The 15,757-nt window shown below is 48.8% G+C and overlaps 1 protein-coding gene across 3 annotated transcripts in view; it reads left to right on the plus strand.

The window, feature by feature from the left end:
• Positions 1 to 15,757, plus strand: part of LYL1 (LYL1 basic helix-loop-helix family member) — a 189,860-nt gene that overhangs the window by 130,806 nt on the left and 43,297 nt on the right. The window contains exon 1 of one of the 3 annotated variants that reach the window (XM_056570443.1): positions 12,735 to 12,899. The exons of the other annotated variants lie outside the window; for them this stretch is intronic. The gene's annotated coding sequence lies outside the window, so the exon portion shown is untranslated. Of the gene's footprint in view, positions 1 to 12,734; positions 12,900 to 15,757 lie in introns of those variants that run through there. 3 annotated transcript variants of the gene reach the window in all.

Consider the following 15,757-nt stretch of genomic DNA (forward strand, 5'->3'; position numbering starts at 1 on the left):
GATTGCAGCATGCGTCAACCTCCAAAAATCTATTCTTAGTGGAAAGGAGAACTGCGAGAGAGGAAGTTAGACGTGTGCAGAGAATTAACCACTTCACACACACCCCTCAGATTGGCACTAACCCTGTACACAAGCATGCTGCCAGTGGCAGACACACATATGTTTCTCTGTCTTATATCTGTGTACCGTGTATTATTCGTGTATATTTACATAAGTCTGGATTCACACAGTTTTTTTTATTATCATTATTATTATTATATTGTATTATGTAATATGTTACTATTAGAGTTCACATAGTGTAAAAATTGGTGTGTATTTTATTTTATACGCTGATTTGCTGCAAAAATACAGTCATGTTTTGCAGGAATATAGGCACCTAAAATGCAATATGTACTGAATACTTTATGCTTTGTGTTAAAACAGGCTTAGGCCGAGTTCACACAGGAGTATTATAAACTCAAAAATATGTCCGTCCAAGCACAGACCAGACCTGACCTGTACATACAGGCATTAGTCCTATTGCCAGAACTTGCGGCCATAATTCGGATGCAAAAATACGGCCATAATACTGTAACATACTTATAGTAACATACAAGACAATGCAGTAGAATTTAAACAAATAAGATATAAGTAAAACTCTTTTCATCTGCTATTCAGTAGTCAAGAATTTGTACTGTACAGGAGGCTGTGCGGGGATAATAAACAAGAATTACATTTTGGGGTAAATTACATACTTTGTCACCATCATAATTCAAAATGTTTCATAATCCAGTATGAGATCCTTTTCATGTGGCATTAATCCCTTAAGGACCAGGCCATTTTACACCTTAGGACCAGAGTGTTTTTTGCACATCTGACCACTGTCACTTTAAACATTAATAACTCTGGAATGCTTTTAGTTATCATTCTGATTCTGAGATTGCTTTTTCGTGACATATTCTACTTTAACACGGTGGTAAAATTTTGTGGCAACTTGCATCCTTTCATGATGAAAAATCCCCGAATTTGATGAAAAAAATGAAAATTTAGCATTTTTCTAACTTTGAAGCTCTCTGCTTGTAAGGAAAATGGATATTCCAAATAAAAAAAATTTGGGATCACATGTACAATATGTCTACTTTGTTTTCATCATAAAAGTGACGAGTTTTTACTTTTGGAAGACACCAGAGGGCTTCAAAGTTCAGCCACAATTTTCCAATTTTTCACAAAATTTTCAAACTCACTATTTTTCAGTGACCAGTTCAGTTTTGAAATGGATTTGAAGTGTCTTCATATTAGAAATACCCCATAAATGACCCCATTATAAAAACTACACCCCCCAAAGTATTCAAAATGACATTCAGTAAGTGTTTTAACCCTTTAGGTGTTTCACAGGAATCGCAGCAAAGTGAAGGAGAAAATTCAAAATCTTCATTTTTTACACTCGCATGTTCTTGTAGACCCAATTTTTGAATTTTTGCAAGTGGTAAAAGGAGAACATTTTTACTTGTATTTGTAGCCCAATTTCTCTTGAGTAAGCACATACCTCATATGTCTATGCAAAGTGTTCGGTGGGTGCAGTAGAGGGCTCAGAAGGGAAGGAGTGACAAGGGGATTTTGGAGAGAACATTTTTCTGAAATGGTTTTTGGGGGGCATGTCACCTTTAGGAAGCCCCTAGGGTGCCAAAGCAGCAAAAAAAAAAAAAAAAACACATGACATACCATTTTGGAAACTAGACCCCTCGGGGAACGTAACAAGGAATTAAGTGAGCCTTAATACCCCACAGGTGTTTCATGACTTTTGCAAATGTAAAAAAAAATAAAAATTTTTTTACATAAAATGCTTGTTTTCCCCAAAATTTTACATTTTTACAAAGGGTTAAAGCAGAAAATACCCCCCAAAATTTGAATCCCAATTTCTCCCAATTCAGAAAACACCCCATGTGGGGGTGAAAAGTGCTCTGCTGGCGCACTACAGGTCTCAGAAGAGTAGTCACATTTGGCTTTTTGGAAGCAAATTTTGCTCTGGGGCATGCTGCATTTAGGAAGCCCCTATGGTGCCAGGACAGCAAAAAAAAAAAAAACACTGTTACACCGAGCGCTCCGGGTCCCCGCTCCTCCCCGGAGCGCTCGCTTCACCTCCTCCGCTGCAGCGCCCCGGTCACGTCCTCTGACCCGGGGCGCTGCGATCCTGCTGCTAGCCGGGATGCGATTCGCGATGCGGGTAGCGCCCGCTCGCGATGCGCACCCCGGCTCTCCTACCTGACTCGCTCCCCGTCTGTTCTGTCCCGGCGCGCGCGGCCCCGCTCCCTAGGGCGCGCGCGCGCCGGGTCTCTGCGATTTAAAGGGCCACTGCGCCGCTGATTGGCGCAGTGGTTCCAATTAGAGTTATCACCTGTGCACTCCCTATATTACCTCACTTCCCTTGCACTCCCTTGCCGGATCTTGTTGCCTTAGTGCCAGTGAAAGCGTTCCTTGTGTGTCCCTTGCCAGTGTTTCCAGACCTTCTGCCGTTGCCCCTGACTACGATCCTTGCTGCCTGCCCCGACCTTCTGCTACGTCCGACCTTGCTTCTGCCTACTCCCTTGTACCGCGCCTATCTTCAGCAGCCAGAGAGGTGAGCCGTTGCTAGTGGATACGACCTGGTCACTACCGCCGCAGCAAGACCATCCCGCTTTGCGGCGGGCTCTGGTGAAAACCAGTAGTGGCTTAGAACCGGTCCACTAGCACGGTCCACGCCAATCCCTCTCTGGCACAGAGGGTCCACTACCTGCCAGCCGGCATCGTGACAGTAGATCCGGCCATGGATCCCGCTGAAGTTCCTCTGCCAGTTGTCGCTGACCTCACCACGGTGGTCGCCCAGCAGTCACAACAGATTGCGCAACAAGGCCAACAGCTGTCTCAACTGACCGTTATGCTACAACAGTTGCTACCACAGCTTCAGCAGTCATCTCCTCCGCCAGCTCCTGCACCTCCTCCGCAGCGAGTGGCCGCTCCTGGGATACGCTTATCCTTGCCGGATAAGTTTGATGGGGACTCTAAGTTTTGCCGTGGCTTCCTTTCCCAATGTTCCCTGCATCTGGAGATGATGTCGGACCTGTTTCCCACTGAAAGGTCTAAGGTGGCTTTCGTAGTCAGTCTTCTGTCCGGAAAAGCCCTGTCATGGGCCACACCGCTCTGGGACCGCAATGACCCCGTCACTGCCTCAGTACACTCCTTCTTCTCGGAAATCCGAAGTGTCTTTGAGGAACCTGCCCGAGCCTCTTCTGCTGAGACTGCCCTGTTGAACCTGGTCCAGGGTAATTCTTCCGTTGGCGAGTATGCCGTACAATTCCGTACACTTGCTTCAGAATTGTCCTGGAATAATGAGGCCCTCTGCGCGACCTTCAAAAAAGGCCTATCCAGCAACATTAAAGATGTTCTGGCCGCACGAGAAATTCCTGCTAATCTACATGAACTTATTCACCTAGCCACTCGCATTGACATGCGTTTTTCTGAAAGGCGTCAGGAACTCCGCCAAGATATGGACTCTGTTCGCACGAGGCGTTTCGTCTCCTCGGCTCCTCTCTCCTCTGGTCCCCTGCAATCTGTTCCTGTGCCTCCCGCCGTGGAGGCTATGCAGGTCGACCGGTCTCGCCTGACACCTCAAGAGAGGACACGACGCCGTATGGAGAACCTCTGCCTGTACTGTGCTAGTACCGAACACTTCCTGAGGGATTGTCCTATCCGTCCTCCCCGCCTGGAAAGACGTACGCTGACTCCGCACAAAGGTGAGACAGTCCTTGATGTCTACTCCGCTTCTCCACGTCTTACTGTGCCTGTGCGGATGTCTGCTTCTGCCTTCTCCTTCTCTACAGTGGCCTTCTTGGACTCTGGTTCTGCAGGAAATTTTATTTTGGCCTCCCTCGTCAACAGGTTCAACATCCCAGTGACCAGTCTCGCCAGACCCCTCTACATCAATTGTGTAAATAATGAAAGATTGGACTGTACCATACGTTTCCGCACGGAGCCCCTTCTTATGAGCATCGGATCTCATCATGAGAGGATTGAACTTTTGGTCCTCCCCAATTGCACCTCGGAGATTCTCCTTGGACTTCCCTGGCTTCAACTTCATTCCCCAACCCTGGATTGGTCCACTGGGGAGATCAAGAGTTGGGGGTCCTCTTGTTCCAAGAACTGTCTAAAACCGGTTCCCAGTAACCCTTGCCGTAACTCTGTGGTTCCTCCAGTAACCGGTCTCCCCAAGGCCTATATGGACTTCGCGGATGTTTTCTGCAAAAAACAAGCTGAGACTCTACCTCCTCACAGGCCTTATGATTGCCCTATCGACCTCCTCCCGGGTACTACTCCACCCCGGGGCAGAATTTATCCTCTCTCTGCCCCAGAGACTCTTGCCATGTCCGAATACGTCCAGGAGAATCTAAAAAGGGGCTTTATCCGTAAATCCTCCTCTCCTGCCGGAGCCGGATTTTTCTTTGTCTCCAAAAAAGATGGCTCCCTACGTCCTTGCATTGACTACCGCGGTCTTAATAAAATCACGGTTAAGAACCGCTACCCCTTACCCCTCATCTCTGAACTCTTTGATCGCCTCCAAGGTGCCCACATCTTCACTAAATTGGACTTAAGAGGCGCCTATAACCTCATCCGCATCAGAGAGGGGGACGAGTGGAAAACGGCATTTAACACCAGAGATGGACACTTTGAGTATCTGGTCATGCCCTTTGGACTGTGCAATGCCCCTGCCGTCTTCCAAGACTTTGTCAATGAAATTTTTCGTGATCTATTATACTCCTGTGTTGTGGTATATCTGGACGATATCCTAATTTTTTCTGCCAATCTAGAGGAACACCGCCGGCATGTCCGTATGGTTCTTCAGAGACTTCGTGACAACCAACTCTATGCCAAAATTGAGAAATGTCTGTTTGAATGCCAATCTCTTCCTTTTCTAGGATATTTGGTCTCTGGCCAGGGACTACAGATGGATCCAGACAAACTCTCTGCCGTCTTAAATTGGCCACGCCCCTCCGGACTCCGTGCTATCCAACGCTTTTTGGGGTTCGCCAATTATTACAGGCAATTTATTCCACATTTTTCTACCATTGTGGCTCCTATCGTGGCTTTAACCAAGAAAAATGCTGATCCCAAGTCCTGGCCTCCTCAAGCAGAAGACTCCTTTAAACAACTCAAGTCTGCCTTTTCTTCGGCTCCCGTGCTCTCCAGACCTGACCCTTCCAAACCCTTCCTATTGGAGGTTGATGCCTCCTCAGTAGGAGCTGGAGCTGTTCTTCTACAAAAAAATCCTTCCGGGCATGCTGTCACTTGTGGTTTTTTCTCTAGGACCTTCTCTCCAGCGGAGAGGAACTACTCCATCGGGGATCGAGAACTTCTAGCCATTAAATTAGCACTTGAGGAATGGAGGCATCTGCTGGAGGGATCAAGATTTCCTGTTATTATCTACACCGACCACAAGAACCTCTCCTACCTCCAGTCGGCCCAACGGCTGAATCCTCGCCAGGCCCGGTGGTCTCTGTTCTTTGCCCGATTTAATTTTGAGATTCACTTTCGTCCTGCCGATAAGAACATTAGAGCCGATGCTCTCTCTCGTTCCTCGGATGCCTCAGAAGTTGATCTCCCTCCGCAACACATCATTCCACCTGACTGCCTGATCTCCACTTCTCCTGCCTCCATCAGACAGACTCCTCCAGGAAAGACCTTTGTTTCTCCACGCCAACGCCTCGGAATCCTCAAATGGGGTCACTCCTCCCATCTCGCAGGTCATGTGGGCATCAAGAAATCTGTGCAACTCATCTCCCGCTTCTATTGGTGGCCAACTCTGGAGACGGATGTTGGGGACTTTGTGCGAGCCTGCACTATCTGTGCCCGGGATAAGACTCCTCGCCAGAAGCCCGCTGGTTTTCTTCATCCTCTGCCTGTCCCCGAACAGCCTTGGTCTCTGATTGGTATGGATTTTATTACTGATTTACCCCCTTCCCGTGGCAACACCGTTATTTGGGTGGTCGTTGATCGATTCTCCAAAATGGCACATTTCATTCCTCTTCCTGGTCTTCCTTCTGCGCCTCAGTTGGCTAAACAATTTTTTGTACACATTTTTCGTCTTCACGGGTTGCCTACGCAGATTGTCTCGGATAGAGGGGTCCAATTCGTGTCTAAATTCTGGAGAGCTCTCTGTAAACAACTCAAGATTAAATTAAATTTTTCCTCTGCATATCATCCCCAGTCCAATGGACAAGTAGAAAGAATTAACCAGATCCTGGGTGATTATTTGCGACATTTTGTTTCCTCCCGCCAGGATGACTGGGCAGATCTCCTTCCATGGGCCGAATTCTCGTATAACTTCAGGGTCTCTGAATCTTCCTCCAAATCCCCATTTTTCGTGGTGTACGGCCGTCACCCTCTTCCCCCCCTCCCTACCCCCTTGCCCTCTGGTCTGCCCGCTGTGGATGAAATTTCTCGTGACCTTTCCATTATATGGAGAGAGACCCAAAATTCTCTCTTACAGGCTTCTTCACGCATGAAGAGGTTCGCGGATAAGAAAAGAAGAGCTCCCCCCGTTTTTTCCCCTGGAGACAAGGTATGGCTCTCCGCTAAATATGTCCGCTTCCGTGTCCCTAGCTACAAGTTGGGACCACGCTATCTTGGTCCTTTCAAAATTCTGTGTCAAATTAATCCTGTCTCTTATAAACTTCTTCTTCCTCCTTCTCTTCGTATCCCTAATGCCTTTCACGTCTCTCTTCTCAAACCACTCATCCTCAACCGTTTTTCTCCCAAATCTGTTCCTCCCACTCCTGTTTCCGGCTCCTCGGACGTCTTCTCGGTCAAGGAGATTTTGGCTGCCAAAAAGGTCAGAGGAAAAAATTTTTTTTTAGTAGACTGGGAGGGTTGTGGTCCTGAAGAGAGATCCTGGGAACCTGAGGACAACATCCTTGACAAAAGTCTGCTCCTCAGGTTCTCAGGCTCCAAGAAGAGGGGGAGACCCAAGGGGGGGGGTACTGTTACACCGAGCGCTCCGGGTCCCCGCTCCTCCCCGGAGCGCTCGCTTCACCTCCTCCGCTGCAGCGCCCCGGTCACGTCCTCTGACCCGGGGCGCTGCGATCCTGCTGCTAGCCGGGATGCGATTCGCGATGCGGGTAGCGCCCGCTCGCGATGCGCACCCCGGCTCTCCTACCTGACTCGCTCCCCGTCTGTTCTGTCCCGGCGCGCGCGGCCCCGCTCCCTAGGGCGCGCGCGCGCCGGGTCTCTGCGATTTAAAGGGCCACTGCGCCGCTGATTGGCGCAGTGGTTCCAATTAGAGTTATCACCTGTGCACTCCCTATATTACCTCACTTCCCTTGCACTCCCTTGCCGGATCTTGTTGCCTTAGTGCCAGTGAAAGCGTTCCTTGTGTGTCCCTTGCCAGTGTTTCCAGACCTTCTGCCGTTGCCCCTGACTACGATCCTTGCTGCCTGCCCCGACCTTCTGCTACGTCCGACCTTGCTTCTGCCTACTCCCTTGTACCGCGCCTATCTTCAGCAGCCAGAGAGGTGAGCCGTTGCTAGTGGATACGACCTGGTCACTACCGCCGCAGCAAGACCATCCCGCTTTGCGGCGGGCTCTGGTGAAAACCAGTAGTGGCTTAGAACCGGTCCACTAGCACGGTCCACGCCAATCCCTCTCTGGCACAGAGGGTCCACTACCTGCCAGCCGGCATCGTGACAAACACATGGCATACCATTTTGGAAACTAGACCCCTTGGGGAACGTAACAAGGGGTAAAGTGAACCTTAATACCCCACAGGAGTTTCACGACTTTTGCATATGTAAAAAAATATATATATTTTTTACCTAAAATGCTTGTAAAAATAAAATACAAAATTTTACATAAAATGCTTGGTTTCCCAAAAATTTTAAATTTTTAGAAAGGGTTAAAGCAGAAAATACCCCCAAAAATTTGAAACCCAATTTCTCCCGATTCAGAAAACACCCCATATGGGGGTCAAAAGTGCTCTGCTGGCGCACTACAGGTCTCAGAAGAGAAGGAGTCATATCTGGCTTTTTAGAAGCAAATTTTGCTCTGGGGGCATGCCGCATTTAGGAAGCCGCTATGGTGCCAGGACAGCAAAAAAAAAACACATGGCATTATATTTTGGAAACTAGACCCCTTAAGTGAACCTTAATACCCCACAGGGATTTCACGACTTTTGCATATGTAAAAAAATATATATTTTTTTCACTAAAATGTGGGTTTCCCTACAAATTTCACATTGTTGCAAGGGTTAATAGTAGAAAAGACCCCCCAAAATTTGTAACCCCATCTCTTCTGAGTATGGAGGTACCCCATAAGTGGACGTCAAGTGCACTACGGGCGAACTACAATGCTCAGAAGAGAAGGAGTCATATTTGCAAACTTTGCTGAAATGGGGGGGACATGTCGCATTTAGGAAGCCCCTATGGTGCCAGGACAGCAAAATATCCCCCACATGTCATACCATTTTGGAAACTAGACCCCTTGAGGAATGTAACAAGGGGTAAAGTAAGCCTTAGTACCCCACAGGGGTTTCACCACTTTTGCATATGTAAAAAAATATATATATATTTTCACTAAAATGTGTGTTTCCCCCAAAATTTTACATTTTTACAAGGGTTAATAGCAGAAAAGACACCCCACAATTTGTAAATACATTTCTTTGGAGTAAGGACATACCTTATTTTTTGATGATTTAGGCTTGGCGGGTGCACAGCAAGTCATGCTTGAGTGGGAGCGCAGTCAGGGACCTTTAGCTTGATATGGAGCCAGAATATGGGACCCCCCCTCAAGGAGCGCTAATGAGGGGAGCACTGAGCCCTAAATATGGGGTAACTAATATGGGGTACAGTGGGCCAGAAAATGATAAAACACAATAAAACAGGATATGTTCCCAGAATGATGACCCAGAGCATAGCCAAAACTAAAAAAAATATGCCCGCCCCAAACCCTACGCTCTGAATCATCATTCTGGGAATGTGATGTGTGTGGCCGTCCCTAACCTGTTGCCTCAAATGCGCACCCGCTCAGGTGGAGAAAGAGCGCTGCGCATTTGAGGCAACATAAAAAGTCCCCGATGATAGTGACTCAGTGACCTATGACCCATTTTTGAAAAAACACCCCCAGAGGTCTTATCAGGTTTTTTTGGGGCAATTTAGTGATTTATGGGGGTTAAATTTTGGAATGTACTCTGGACTTGGTACATTGGTCAAATTATGGAAAATTCAAATGAAAAGGGAAAATTTAGGACTCCATGGAAGTGTGATACTCCCTGAAGCAGCCTATGCAGAGGCACGGATTATCTGGGCAATTGTCGCATTGATATGTGGTGTCCTTGCGCATCCCCTTCCTGAAACACACTCATTTTTTCTGGGTTCGTCCCTTCTTTCCAGTGGGGGGGATCACACCTGGAAAGTGCTGGCCAGGGACGATCCTGGCGCCTATAACTCCAGACCCTTGGGAAGTCCGGCCTAATCTTTCCCGGTCAAAGATCAGGAACCTTAGGACTTCTTCTTGGTACTGGAGGAATGTCCCTGTGTTGCCAGCGTACTGGGATAGTACAAAAGCGTTGTACCTGTACCAAGTAGACCGCAACTTTTTTGTACCATGACCGTGTTTTCCGCATGGCGTTGTAAGGCTTGAGGACTAGATCTGAGAGATCAACTCCCCCCATATACCGATTGTAGTCCAGAATACAATCGGGCTTGAGGACAGGTCCCACGGTACCTCGCACAGGGACAGGTGAGCTGCCATTCCCATGAATAGTGGTGAGCATAAGGACATCCCTCTTATCCTTATACTTCACCAACAACAGGTTATCATGGGTCAGGGCACGGGACTCACCCTTGGGAATAGGCGTCTTGACCAAATTTAGAGGGAGGCCTCTCTGGTTTTTCCGCACGGTCCCACAAGCGGACGTGGATCTGGCAGCAAGGGATGTGAAGAGAGGGATGCTGGTATAAAAGTTGTCCACTTACACGTGGTAACCCTTATCCAGCAATGGGTGCATAAGGTCCCGAACGATTTTCTCACTAACACCAAGAGTGGGGGAACAATCTGGGGGTTCAATACGGGAATCTCGTCCCTCATATACTCTAAACCTGCAAGTGTATCCGGAGGTGCTCTCACAGAGTTTATAGAGCTTCACGCCATACCGCGCCTGCTTCGAGGGAATATACTGGCGGAAGATGAGTCTCCCCTTAAAACTGATGAGAGACTCATCTACCGAGAGGTCCCTGAGCGGTACGTAGATTTGGCCCCAAAGTGATCGATGACCGGCCTCACTTTGTAAAGCCGGTCACAGGTGGGATCACCTCGGGGCGGACATGCCACATTATCTGCATAATGCAGGCATTTCCGAATAGCCTCAAAACGCCTCCGTGTCATCGCCATACTGTAAAGCGGGGTCTGGTAGAGGACGTCCCTGCTCCAGTAATGATGAGCACTTGGTTTTTTGTCCAGGCCCATATGCAGCGAGAGGCCCCAAAATGTCCTCATTTCCGCTCCATCAATGGCGTGCCATTCATTGGACCTGGCCAAAAAGGAATCTGGGTGGTGGGCAATGAACTGCTGGGCGTACAAGTTTGTTTGCTCCACCATTAGATTGACCAGGCTGTCACTGAAAAAAAACTTTAAAAAGTCCAGATCAGTGAAGCCAGCCATGTCAATCTGGATTCCTGAGTCGCCATCAAACTCAGGGATCAGACCCTAATAGGACCGTTGGGGACCTATTGGGGGGTCGGGGGGGGGTACTCTTTTTTTTCTTCTTTTTTTTAACTTTATTAGTCCTACCTGTCCCTATACACTGCACTATTGTAACGGCTCCTGAGGGGGCTCCGGCTCCGAGGGGGGGTCCACGGTCTTCTCCTCACTGCTGCACCCGCTGACTGAACACAGAGAGCAGGTACAGCAGCGGGAAGGAGCCATTAACCCCTCCTCTGCCGCTCTGCTATTGGCTGGACGATCGCCAGCCAATAGCAGCGTTGCTGGGGCGGTGACAGTATTGTCACCGCTCCCCAGCAACAGTAGGTGATTGGCGGTGTATTGTACGCCGCCGATCACCATTTATTTCCAGGTCATCACTGACCCGAATGACCGGAATCACCGCAGATCGCCCGCACGATTTCGCGGACGATCTGCGGCGATCTTCGACATATGGGGGTCCCGGGACCCCCCTCGGCGTTTGCCTGGGATGCCTGCTGAATCCGGCGGGATGCGAAATTCGCTGGGACATATGAGTATGTCCGTGGTCCTTAAGGGGTTAAAGGGGTACTCTGCTGGAAAACATTTTTTTTTTTTCAATCAACTGGTGCCAGAAAGTTACAAAACACATTTGTAAATTACTTCTATTTACAAATCTGTTTAACTTTCTGGCACCAGTTGATAAAAAAAAAATATATGTTTTTCAGCAGACTACCCCTTTAAATTAATTTTACAGCAGTATTAATTCTGAAAAATGATAAAACAAAGGCACAGCATAGGGTTCTGGTTTGTGTAGGACAGTGTTTTCCTAACCAGAGTGCTTCCAGCTTTTGCAAAACTACAATTCCCAGCATGCCCGGACAGCCAAAGGTTGGGAAACATTGGTGTAAGACAGTGATTCCGGGGTTCCGTCGAGAACTGCAGAGGGTTCTGCTGGCTCAAATAGGCAATTTTATTTATTTATTTATAAATCTCCTGCCCCGGCCTGCGTGTCATGGCGGCACAGGGGGGAAGGGAACGCTGCTTGCGCATTGAGTGTATGCACGCACTACACACACAGCATCCCCCTCCCCCCCTGCGGTGCCGTGAGTGAGTCCATTGAATGCAATGGTGATTGCCGGATTGTTCCCGGCAGGCCTGATGTTACCTGATCCCCCGCAGAAGGACGGCTTAGCTTGATTAAGGTAGTGCACCCTCTCCCTTCTGTCACCTCTGTCTACCACCCTTTGTCACTCCTCTGTTACCCCCTTTCACCCTTGTCCACTTTCCTGTCATCCATGTCCTCCTTGTCCGCCCCTGTCACCCATGTTCACCACCCCTCTGACCACCCCCCAATCTACCCCCCCCTATCACCAATGTCCAACCCCCACTATTCACCCCTCTGTCCCTTTGTCACCCCTGTCCACCCCTCTGTTACCACCTTGTGACCCCTGTCGACCCCTCTGTTACCACCTTGGCACTCCTGTCCACCCCTCTTTTACCCCCTACACCCCCCTGTCACCCATGTACACTCTTCTACACCCCTCTGTCACCCATGTAAACTCCTCTACACCCCCAACACAGGTCACCCATGTACACCTCTCTGTCACCCATGTATACCCCTCTGTCACCCATGTACACCCCTCTGTCCCCCATGTGCACCCCTCTGTCCCCCATGTAAACCCCTCTGTCACCCCCGTCACCCATACACTCTTCTACAACCATCTGTCACCCTGTACCCCCCCTGTCACCCATGTACACTCCTCTACACCCCTTTGTCACCCATGTACACTCCTCTACACCCCCAACACCCCTCTGTCACCCATGTACACTCCTCTACACCCCCAACACCCCTCTGTCACCCATGTACACTCCTCTGCACCCCTTTGTCACCCATGTACACTCCTCTACACCCCTCTGTCACCCATGTAAACTGCTCTACACCCCTCTGTCACCCATGTACACTCCTCTACACCCTTCTGTTACCCATGTACACTCCTCTACACACTTGTCACCCATGTACACCTTTCTGCACCCTGTTACCCCTTTACACCTATACGCCCCTGTATTCCTCCTCACTTCTAAAAGGGTAATCTGGAGGCTGATGCTGGTATAGTGCGGAGCCTAATTTGTTTGTTTTCTTAGGTTTAACAGTGAAGAATTGTGGCTGGAAGAAATTGACGGTGTGGACCAGATTGAGAAGAGAAGGAAACAACGCTGTGAGTTGCTGTATAAAGCAGCACTGTTATCTACATACCCACCTTTTTATTTTGCTCGTCAACTTCGGTAGGGGATCCCCGCAAAAATTTTTTTTTTTGAAGGGTTCCCCGAGCCTAAAAAAGTTAGGAAACACTGGTATAAGAGATGCAGGAACATAACAATAGGTGGAAGTGCTGGTCACCAGACACACGTGGGTACTGAAGTATTCTAAACAGGTTTTCTCGTATAGAAAACCTCTGTTCCGTTAAAGCATGTGGACCATCATAAAGGGGGGTGTCCAGCTAATGAATCCCCTCTATAAATAATAACTGAGTAGCGTACTATGAGGTTCCCATTCTGGAGGACGTTAACAATCCTAAAATCACATGAACGGCAATTTATCTGGACATCTGCTACATAATACTAGGTTTCAGCAATGCCTAGATGGCTGCACTTTCTCCAGGCAAAATCATCTGTTTGCCGCCTTAGGTGTGGGAGCAGGACTTGAGGCGATCAGCCAATAGCGTTGGTGAATGCTTTTTGAAGAAGGTTATCTCTGATGAGACAACCCCTCTTTCACAAATAAATACAAATAGAAAATAGGTATAATGTTTGATTTTTCTTTAAGGGAAAATACCCCTCCCCTCCCACATCAGAGCTTTAGTTAAGAGAATTATGGAAGTAACAACTAGGTAAGCAAGTAAGTATGGGGTCCAGAAGCTGAATGGCCCTATTTTCACTGTTAAAGCTGGGATACAGGAAGCTGGTAGTCACTCTGGATGATAGTGGTGGGGAGAGATAGAGTGTCCAGACAAGTGATAAAGTGTTAAAGTCATAATAATAATCAAACTGTCTGGACTATCTAAGGCATTCTTTAGAAATGTTCTATGCCAATGTTAAAACGTAGTGAAATACATTGGTATTACTATGCATACTCATACAGCTCCTATGTAGACCCCTGTGTCTGGATGGTTACAGACTACAAACGGAGCGCTCAGCGTTACAGTGAGGCTGGCCTGAAAGCCGAAAAGTTTTTGTTTTTCCCGGGCACGGGTGTATGTCCTATATTAAGCCAGCAAGGTTATGACCTGTGTCCCTTGACAAAATGGAGGCTGTCATGAAAGCCCTCATGGAGCATAACTTGTAGCAGCGGGAGGCTAACAAGCAGCAGCAGGAAACCAACCAGCTGCTATTACAGCATGTGATGGCGTTACAAGCCGCAGGAGCGTCCCAGAACGTCCACGATGGCCGGAAAGCTGTTCGGTTGGCAATTCCTAAGATGACCCCCTCAGATGATGTCGAGACCTACCTGTCGGTATTCAAAAAGGTGGCTATGAGGGAGAAGTTACCCCAAGACCAATGGGCTGAGGTCGTCGCTCCGTTCCTGGCGTCTGGACCAGACTGCAGTATTATGATCTGTTACAAGGTTGCAAAAATGGCTGCAGCCTGACTTACTGAGTCCCACTGCTATGCTGGACCATCTGTTGGCTGATGTGTTCTGGAGGGCTTTGCCGTACCCTTTCCAGAACTGGATCGGCCAGGTGTCTCCTGTAATGCCCTAGAGATGGTCGACCTGGTGGAGCACTATAAGGCCACCAGAAACCTACAGGGGGGTTCTTTTGGGAAGGGGCCAGTTAAACCCCGGAAATCTCCACCTTCAACCAGTCGGCTAGTGCCACCAAAACTCGCTCGGGATGTACTCCCTACAGACCCAGCTCCGATGGTCAAGAGCCTGGTCACATAAGGGCTGACTGTCCCCATCGGTGAGAGCCCATGGACACCAACTATGGCTACCGCCCCTCAATGTATGCCAGGAGATGGTGTGCAACTGGTACCCCCAAAACAGTAGACAATAGTCACCTCTGCCAGGTGAAAGTGGGAGACACCCTGGCGATGGCACTGCTGGACTCAGGGAGCCTGGTGACTTTGGTAAGAGCTGGCGGAAAAGTCAGTTTCTTGTGCATCCATGGAGACTTAAAAGACTATCCCACCGCCCAGGTGTCTCTATCCACGGTGGCCGGCAGGTGGACTGATGAGGTGGCCGTCGCCACAAATTTCCATTATGGACTAATAATTAGGAGAGACTTCCCCGGTTTCCTATCACTGTGGCCTGATGTGAGAGTCACCAATACCCATGGGGCAGGAGTAACCCCAATAGATTGGCCTTACCCCTGGGAACCTGAGACTGAAGGGCCAGCAGTAGGGGTGGTTGGAAGGGGGGAGCCAACCCCATTGAATGTAATAGTGGGAGACGTGGAGGATTTGCCGGAGCTGGCAGACCTCAATGTCTCTGGAGACCATTTCGGTACAGCACAGCACCAGGACCCGACTCAATCTCGGGCCTGGGAAAATGTGGTAGTAGTCAAGGGTGACCCGCAACAACCAGGGACAAAGTCTATGTTCCCCCGTTTTGTGGTTCAACAGGGGATGCTGTACCGGGTAAATCAACTATGGGATGAGTATGTTGAACAGTTGGTGGTGCCCAAGGCATATCGCAGGCTCGTGTTGGAGTTAGCCCACCAGCATGCTCTTGGGGAACACCTGGGCCAGCAGAAAACATAGGACCAGATTCTACAGTGGTTTTACTGGCCCAGTGTGTTCAAGGAGGTGGAAAAGTATTGCACAACCAGACAGATAACCAGCCCCCAGCCACATTTCCGTAGTCCCCTGGTCCCTCTCCCGATTATTGAGGTTCCATTCGAGTGGATCGCTATGGATCTCAAAGGCCCAGTACTGAAGTCCACTAGAGGGCACAAGCACATCTGTCACGATTCGGCTGGCTGGAGGTGGATCCTCTGTGCCAGAGAGGGATTGGAGTGGACCGTGTTGGTGGACCGGTTCTAAGTTGCTACTGGTATTCACCAGAGCCCGCCGCAAA

Source organism: Hyla sarda, chromosome 4 (genome assembly GCF_029499605.1).
Source record: "Hyla sarda isolate aHylSar1 chromosome 4, aHylSar1.hap1, whole genome shotgun sequence".
NCBI classification, from domain to species: domain Eukaryota; kingdom Metazoa; phylum Chordata; class Amphibia; order Anura; family Hylidae; genus Hyla; species Hyla sarda.